This window comes from Electrona antarctica (genome assembly GCF_951216825.1).
Source record: "Electrona antarctica genome assembly, chromosome: 23".
Taxonomy (NCBI): Eukaryota; Metazoa; Chordata; class Actinopteri; order Myctophiformes; family Myctophidae; genus Electrona; species Electrona antarctica.
The window spans coordinates 17,575,779-17,583,455 of NC_136804.1; positions in this window are offsets into that span (position 1 = coordinate 17,575,779).

Here is a 7,677-nt window from a genome sequence, read left to right on the forward strand (position 1 = left end):
CCGATGAGGGTCCAGCTCACCAGGAAGACACAGCATCCAACGAGGGTCCAGCTCACCAGGAAGACACAGCACAGCATCCGACGAGGGTCCAGCTCACCAGGAAGACACAGCATCCAACGAGGATCCAGCTCACCAGGAAGACACAGCATCCGACGAGGGTCTCGTTCACCAGCAAGATACAACACCCGACGAGGGTCTCGTTCACCAGGAAGATACAACATCCGACGAGGGTCTCGTTCACCAGCAAGATACAACATCCGACGAGGGTCTCGTTCACCAGGAAGACACAGTTGGTGAAGGTCTGGCGAGACGCTTTCAATGGGGTGGCCCAAGGGCCAGAGAGCACTGGTGATGTGCTGGAGAGAGAGAGCACTGGTGATGTGCAGGAGATAGAGCACTGGTGATGTGCAGGAGAGAGGGAGCACTGGTGATGTGCAGGAGAGAGAGAGCACTGGTGATGTGCTGGAGATAGAGCACTGGTGATGTGCAGGAGAGAGAGAGCACTGGTGATTTGCAGGAGATAGAGCACTGGTGATGTGCAGGAGAGAGAGAGCACTGGTGATGTGCAGGAGAGAGAGAGCACTGGTGATGTGCTGGAGAGAGAGAGCACTGGTGATGTGCTGGAGAGAGAGAGCACTGGTGATGTGCAGGAGAGAGAGAGAGAGAGAGCACTGGACATGATCACCTCCCTGAAAGACGCCAGGGTTGAAGTGATGGCGTCGGGTTGTAGAAGCCAGGGTTGACGTGATGGTGTCGTGTTGTAGACGCCAGGGTTGAAGTGTTGGCCTCGTGTTGTAGACGCCAGGGTTGACGTGATGGCGTCGTGTTGTAGACGCCAGGGTTGACGTGATGGTGTCGTGTTGTAGACGCCAGGGTTGAAGTGATGGCCTCGTGTTGTAGACGCCAGGGTTGACGTGATGGCGTCGTGTTGTAGACGCCAGGGTTGACGTGATGGTGTCGTGTTGTAGACGCCAGGGTCGAAGTGGTGGCGTGGTTGAAGTGATGGCGTCGTGTTGTAGACGCCAGGGTCGAAGTGGTGGCGTGGTGTTGTAGACGCCAGGGTTGAAGTGATGGCGTCGTGTTATAGACGCCAGGGCCGAAGGGGTGGCGTGGTGTTGTAGAAGCCTGGGTCCGAAGTTGTGGACCACCCTTGATACGGTCAAAAGGGCGTTACTTCAAACTGGAACTGGGAAGGTGATGACTCTGTTACGTCGGAGGCTGAGGAGGTTGAGGGATGACGGTCTACCTGGCGTACTCACCTTCTGTATCGGTGGAGGAATTGGACAAGGAAGGCAATGACTTGGAGGAACTGAGAGGGCACCGAAACCAAAAGAAAGAAAGGAGGAAGCCTGGCAGAAAGTCATGAAGGAAGTGAGGGTTATGCGGTCGAGATGATAGCGAAGGAGCAGGCTGATGGGCTGTTTGGTGATCCAAGAGAGGTAGGGAAAGCCTTGGAGAAATATTGGGCAGGGTCAAATCTGTAAGAGTTACCAGGAGTGGAATGGTCATTATAGATTGTATGGGTAGAGATCAGGCAGAGAACGCAGTGGCAGGGGACGGACTGAACTTCAAGGGGAGGAAAGTTAGTATTTTTCATTTGGGAGGAAATCGAAGGAAGCAGGGAGTGATAGGGGGCGTACCACTATCAGTGAAATGTGAACAGTTTTTGGAAGTGGAAGGAGTTTGTGAGGCAAGGAGGCTGACGCGATTCAAGGAAGGAAAACGGGAGGACAGTAACGCTGTGTGTCTAACGTTTGGGGGGAGATACCAGAGAGAATATATGTGGAGTATATGAGTTATTATGTCAGACCTTTCGAGAGAGCTCCACTGAGATGCTACTGCTGTCAGCAGTATGGGCATGTAGCGGCTGTGTGCAGGGGAAATAAAGTATGTGGAAGGTGTGGGAAAGACAACTGCAATGAGGACTGCAAAGAGGCGAAAGCAAATTGTATTCACTGTGGAGGAGAGCATCATGCAGGTTTGGCCCAGTGCTCAAGGAAGATCAAGGAGAGGACGGTGCATAAGATGAGAGGAGAATGGGGCATGTCATATGCGGAAGCTGTAAAGAAAGTGGAAGGATGCAGTAAAGAGAGTGGGGCCGAAAGAAGGCAGCAGGTGGAAAAAGGGAATGTGCACGCAAATGAGATCTGTATGGACAAAACAAAATTCCTAGCCTTTATAGCTATGGTAATAAACTGTGCGGTGGAAATAAAGAGGAAGTCGGAGAGGATCAAAATGGTACTGGAAGCAGCAAAAAGGTTTTTAAATGTCGATGACGTCACTGGGGATGATCTGGATAGTGTGCTGAGGGAGGAATTCACGGGGACTCAGACTCAAGTGTCTGAGTAACTGAATGGATTATAAGGGATGGGATCACTGGGTGGACAATGTTTGATTTTAAGTCACAGATAAGGGTATGGTGAAAGAAACCAGTAGGTGGCGGTAATGCACAATTCTGTGCCAACTGCCAATAAACCCCACAAGAAGAAGAAGAAGAAACTGGAACTGCATGGGTTGGCTGACTCTGACCCATTGACAGGGAACGCCTTTAATGGGTGGCATGTGATTTGATCTTGAGGTTTTTATGACCCACCATAACATCAAAGGAAGAAAGCGGGACGCTTGGATGCCCTCAATGGGGTGGCCTGAATGGCTGACGTTTGCTGTTCAGGCCTCCGTATGCTTGTATTGGGGTGGCCTGAGGGGTCCACTGTTCAAGCCTTCTAGATATGGTACAGATTTCCATGGGAAATCTGGGGGTGGCAATGTGGCGATATCATGAGAGCATTGTCTGAACAGCATGATGATGCAAGGGCATCGGAGCTATATCAACCCTCCCATAGATGTTGGAGCAGTCGGAGGACGGAAGCGGAACGCTCTGGTGGATATCATGAGAGCATTGTCTGGACAGCATGATGATGCAAGGGCATCGGAGCTATATCAACCTTCCCATAGATGTTGGAGCAGTCGGAGGACGGCAGAGGCTTTGTTCACCGATAGGATATCGAGATGAAAGTGCAAGCTGACAGACCAGAAGTCCAGGTTCATAGGGACCGAAGTAGTCCAGCAAGGAGGCTGGACGGTCACTCTTGCAGAAATGACCATGAGCATAACCGGAGACGAACAGTCATCATGCATGGTACGGTAGTAGCACCCCAAGGGCCGGGTACGCTCTTGATGCAGTGGCTCGAAGAGCCAAGTACGCCTTCGATGGGGTGGCCCAAGGGCCAGGTACGATCTTGATGCGGTGGCTCGAAGAGTCAGGTACGCCTTCGATGGGGTGGCCCAAGGGCCAGGTACGCTCTTGATGCGGTGGCTCGAAGAGCCAGGTACGCCTTCGATGGGGTGGCCCAAGGGCCAGGTACGCTTTCGATGGGGTGGCCCAAGGGCCAGGTACGCTTGCAATGGGCGAACTGTTCAAGCCTTCTTGATATTTTACATATTTCCATGGGAAATCTGGGGGTGGCTGTTGCGAAGGCTCTCAAATGGATCTCCATATATGGGGATAAAAGGCTGTCACTTGGATCTCCACATATGATGATGATTTATGGCCCATATGTGGAGATAATGGAAATATCCAATGCTGACATCGGATTGATGTGGGAACCCCATATAGGGATGTACACGTGTGTCATCGTCATATGCGATTGGATAGCATTGTCATTATGACACACATATAACTAAAAAGTATAAAAGGATTACAGTCAGAGACTTAAGGGGGCAGAATATCTTCTAATATCTTTGGCCTGAGTCAGTTGGATAGGACGGAATATCTGGCCAAGCAAAATATAGAGCTTTTCATTGGAGGTTTCCACATCCCGGTTAAGTTCGTATCGAACACCACTGTCGTGGGTCCTAACTAAATAACCAGCACTGGTTCGAGCTATTTTACAATGACCCTGTCTGACACAATATGTGTTAATGACTTGTTTCACATGAAGCCTGGTGAGATCTACCACTACCATCACCAGACAGTGATACAATTATTCTTTTCAAAATTCCCGATTGGCTAATTCCTGATTGGTTAAGATTTGACTAGTTTTTAACAAAATGGCTCAAATCATGAATGCAGCGTGCGATTGCCGTGCATTCCCACTAGGCTGAGGAAGAAATTCCACTTTTCAAAATGGCCTGTTATAGCGCCACCAGCAGGCCGATTTTTTAACAAAATACCCCATCATCATCATCAATCGTCCGATTTCCATGAAAGCCAATACTAAGAAAAGTTACCAATGCCTTTCTCTTAGTTGTGTGCATGCTTGGTAAACATTTCCACTCCATATTTATTCCAGTGGTACCCTGGACAGTAACATCCCATTTGAATGTCCTATACTGTAAACTGAAACCGTGCAAAAATAATAATGATTTGATACACAAATCCACACAAACACAAGTGACTGATTACATGCTTTTATTATTTTAAGATGCACCTGTGATTTTTTTACATTATTATATTTAATCTTTAAGAATACTAAACAGTACATTTTTAGTTTGTGTACAAAGCCTCCAACAATGAGGATCAAAAACATTACAATATACTGGTGATAAGAATGGTTACATTAGTAGTACAAACCTAACCCATCACAATAAAAGCCCAAAGTCTTTCGATTCATGGCTGCAAAAACATTACAGGCATCAAAAAGGAAGGCCGACAGAAAAACGTAATATAACAAAAACCTTTTAGTTTTAACCCAAAAATATCACGTGCACTTTCTTTAACTATAACAACCCTGAAATCAGGCGTTATAAATTTCCACAGTCATGACAGGCGTGTAAGTGTCTGTCATGGTGGCCTCGATTTTAAATTCACCGTCTGAGTAAGAGAAGGACTGGCCTCCTTTGCGTCTTTTAAATCCACTCTCATAATTGTTGTACATCTCGTACCAAAGATCGTAATCACAACTTTTGCTGCGGCTATAGAACCCCCCTGCATGCCAGTTGGAGTACAGGTTGTAGTCATAGGGCACAGAGAACAAGTAAGCCATCTGCTTGGTGGCTGAATTGTTGCGGGGATTTTGAAGCTCGTAGGTGAAGCAACCGACAGCACCCCTCGCAGTGTGTGGCGTCTTCTTGAACTCAACCATGTACTCGCTGGATGCGGGGATCCGGTGCGGTAAAGATCTGGTACAACTGCCACTCGAAACATACATGCTTAAAAGTAGAAAGAAAGAACAAAGTTAGAGCCAGAGGCGTAATTTCAGGGGTAAAAAATATTTACCAATTAGACCCCAAATTTTCACAATTTGTTGGGGTTGGGAAAGAATAAATGTTTGAAAATGTTTGCCTAATGACATGCCCAAAAGAGGAATGTTGTTGAATGTGTAGGCCTACTGTAAGTGTAAATGGTAATGGATCAGATTAATCCTCAACAAAATGTTCAGAGTTGGGGATTATACAGTACATAAAACAACTAAATTTGAGGTTAAATATGAACACTAGGTGAAGAAATTGTCATCCCGGGAGACTCTAAATGACACCACTGGTTAGAGCAAATGATGATGATAATAATAATTATAATTATTATAATTATAATTATAATAAGGGTATTAATAATAATAATAATAATAATAATAATACAAAAAAGGAATAGAAAACACATTAGTAAAAATAAGCAAATACTTGGGTTGGTTGAGTATATAGTTGGTGTAGTTGCTGATCGTAATGCTGCACTGGCGATGAGTTGGAATGAGTTCAGCAACTGAGGAACCAATTGACACAGCAGTCTGGGCAGCCATAAGATGTGCCGCCATGGTAACTGGAAAAGCAAAGCATGGTTAGAGTGCAAATAACATGTTAATCACTGATCACCACTGATGTGGTTCAGGTTGTATGTATGTGTGTGTGTGTGTGTGTGTGTGTGTGTGTGTGTGTGTGTGTGTGTGTGTGTGTGTGTGTGTGTGTGTGTGTGTGTTTGTGTGTGTGTGTGTGTGTGTGTGTGTGTGTGTGTATATAATATTACTACAATACAAGTCCCAAAAAACAAAAAAACAAATATTCTTACCTGGAATCAAAATGTATGTTCTTCTGTATTCAGTTCTTCAAGAGCTTCTTGGGTTCCTTTTCATATGTGACAAATGGCAAGAATATATAGGCTACAGTGAGAGCATTTGGGGCGGAGCTATGTCATCATATAGAGCATGGGGGAGGGCATTGTGCCATCATATAGAACATGGGGGCAGGTCTTTGTCATCATATAGACACCTCCCTTTTAATGTAAAAAAGTGAAGCCTAATAAAAGTATCAAAAGCCATGCACCAGAATACTGGAAAATCTCCTGTTCGTCTCCACAGCCTTGCCTTTAGCACAGCATTTGATACTGTGGATCATACCATTCTGCTGCACCGCCCATCAACCCACCTTGGTATCTGTAGCTCTGCACTCTTATGGCTCAGTTAATTCCTATACTCCATAGAACCCAGTCCGTTTCACACAGCTATTTAATGTCAAGTCCAAAGTCAGCTTTGGCGTCACACAGGGCTAGCTGTGCTTCATGGGCCCCTGCTCTTCTCGTAATACATGCCTGGCCACATATTTTGCAGGTGCATCCAATTTCACTGCTACGCTGATAATACCCCAATATTCATACCACTCACTCCCAATAACCCCTCTCAGATCACTAACCTTGAATTATGCCTAGCAGCCATCACAGATTTAACGTCCTACAATTTACTGAAACCCAATTCCAGCAAAACTGAGACACTTGGTCATTGGTCCTAAATCTAAACTTATCCTCTACACAGATCTCACTCTCAACTTTCATAAATGTCTAATCATCCAAAGCCCCACTATGAAGAACCTTGGCGTTGTCTTTGATTCCATTCTCCCTTTTAACACTTTTGCCACTAGTGAGCTTGTAGACCTGCTATTTTCACTGGTTCTTTTTTGAGTGGTGCAAACCACTCCAACAACTGGCTTTGTTAGTACCCGTGTGTGTTTGTGCCTGTACGGGTGAGCATGGTTGCTATGGTTAGTGTGTGACGTCACTGCACCACTCAGTTCACACGGGTGTGATTTTTATTTAAAAGTCTGAAAAATCTTAGATTGTGTGTCTACATTTTAAAGGGGATACCACTCATTTTCAACATTTTACTATGTCATTAATATACCTTAGAGCTGTTGTGTGGAAATAATAAAAAATAAAGTCCCCCCATTCTGTGTTTCCTAGAACTGGAGGTCTGAAAAGGTCTGTTTATTTTTTTATTATTTCCACACAACAGCTCTAAGGTTTAATGACATAGTAAAATGTTGAAAATGAGTGGAATTTTAAGTATCCTAAGGTCAGCTGACCAGAGTCGATTAGTCATTCCTCATGCCAGGTCGGGCGGCCATACCTGAACAGTCAGAGAGCCTGCAGGGGAAGCCAGGTTTAAAGTGTCCCTGAGAATGACACTTGACCGCTAACTGCTTCTCTGTGGCCATGGGAATCTGACGGGCCAAAAAGAAGATTAATAAGGTGACAGAGCCTGCGGTCTCTGTCACATTCACAGATACTGAAATGATGTTCCACAGGTCTTGAGAGTTGCACCCTCTGTGGACATTTTTAAGCACCACCTAAAAGCTATTAAAATATTTGTGGAATGTCTTTTATTTGAAGGGCTTTGTTTTTTGCCGATCATGCCCCGATAGAGTCAAGATTCGGGATGCACAAAATCGGTAGCATAATTGGAATCGGTCGTA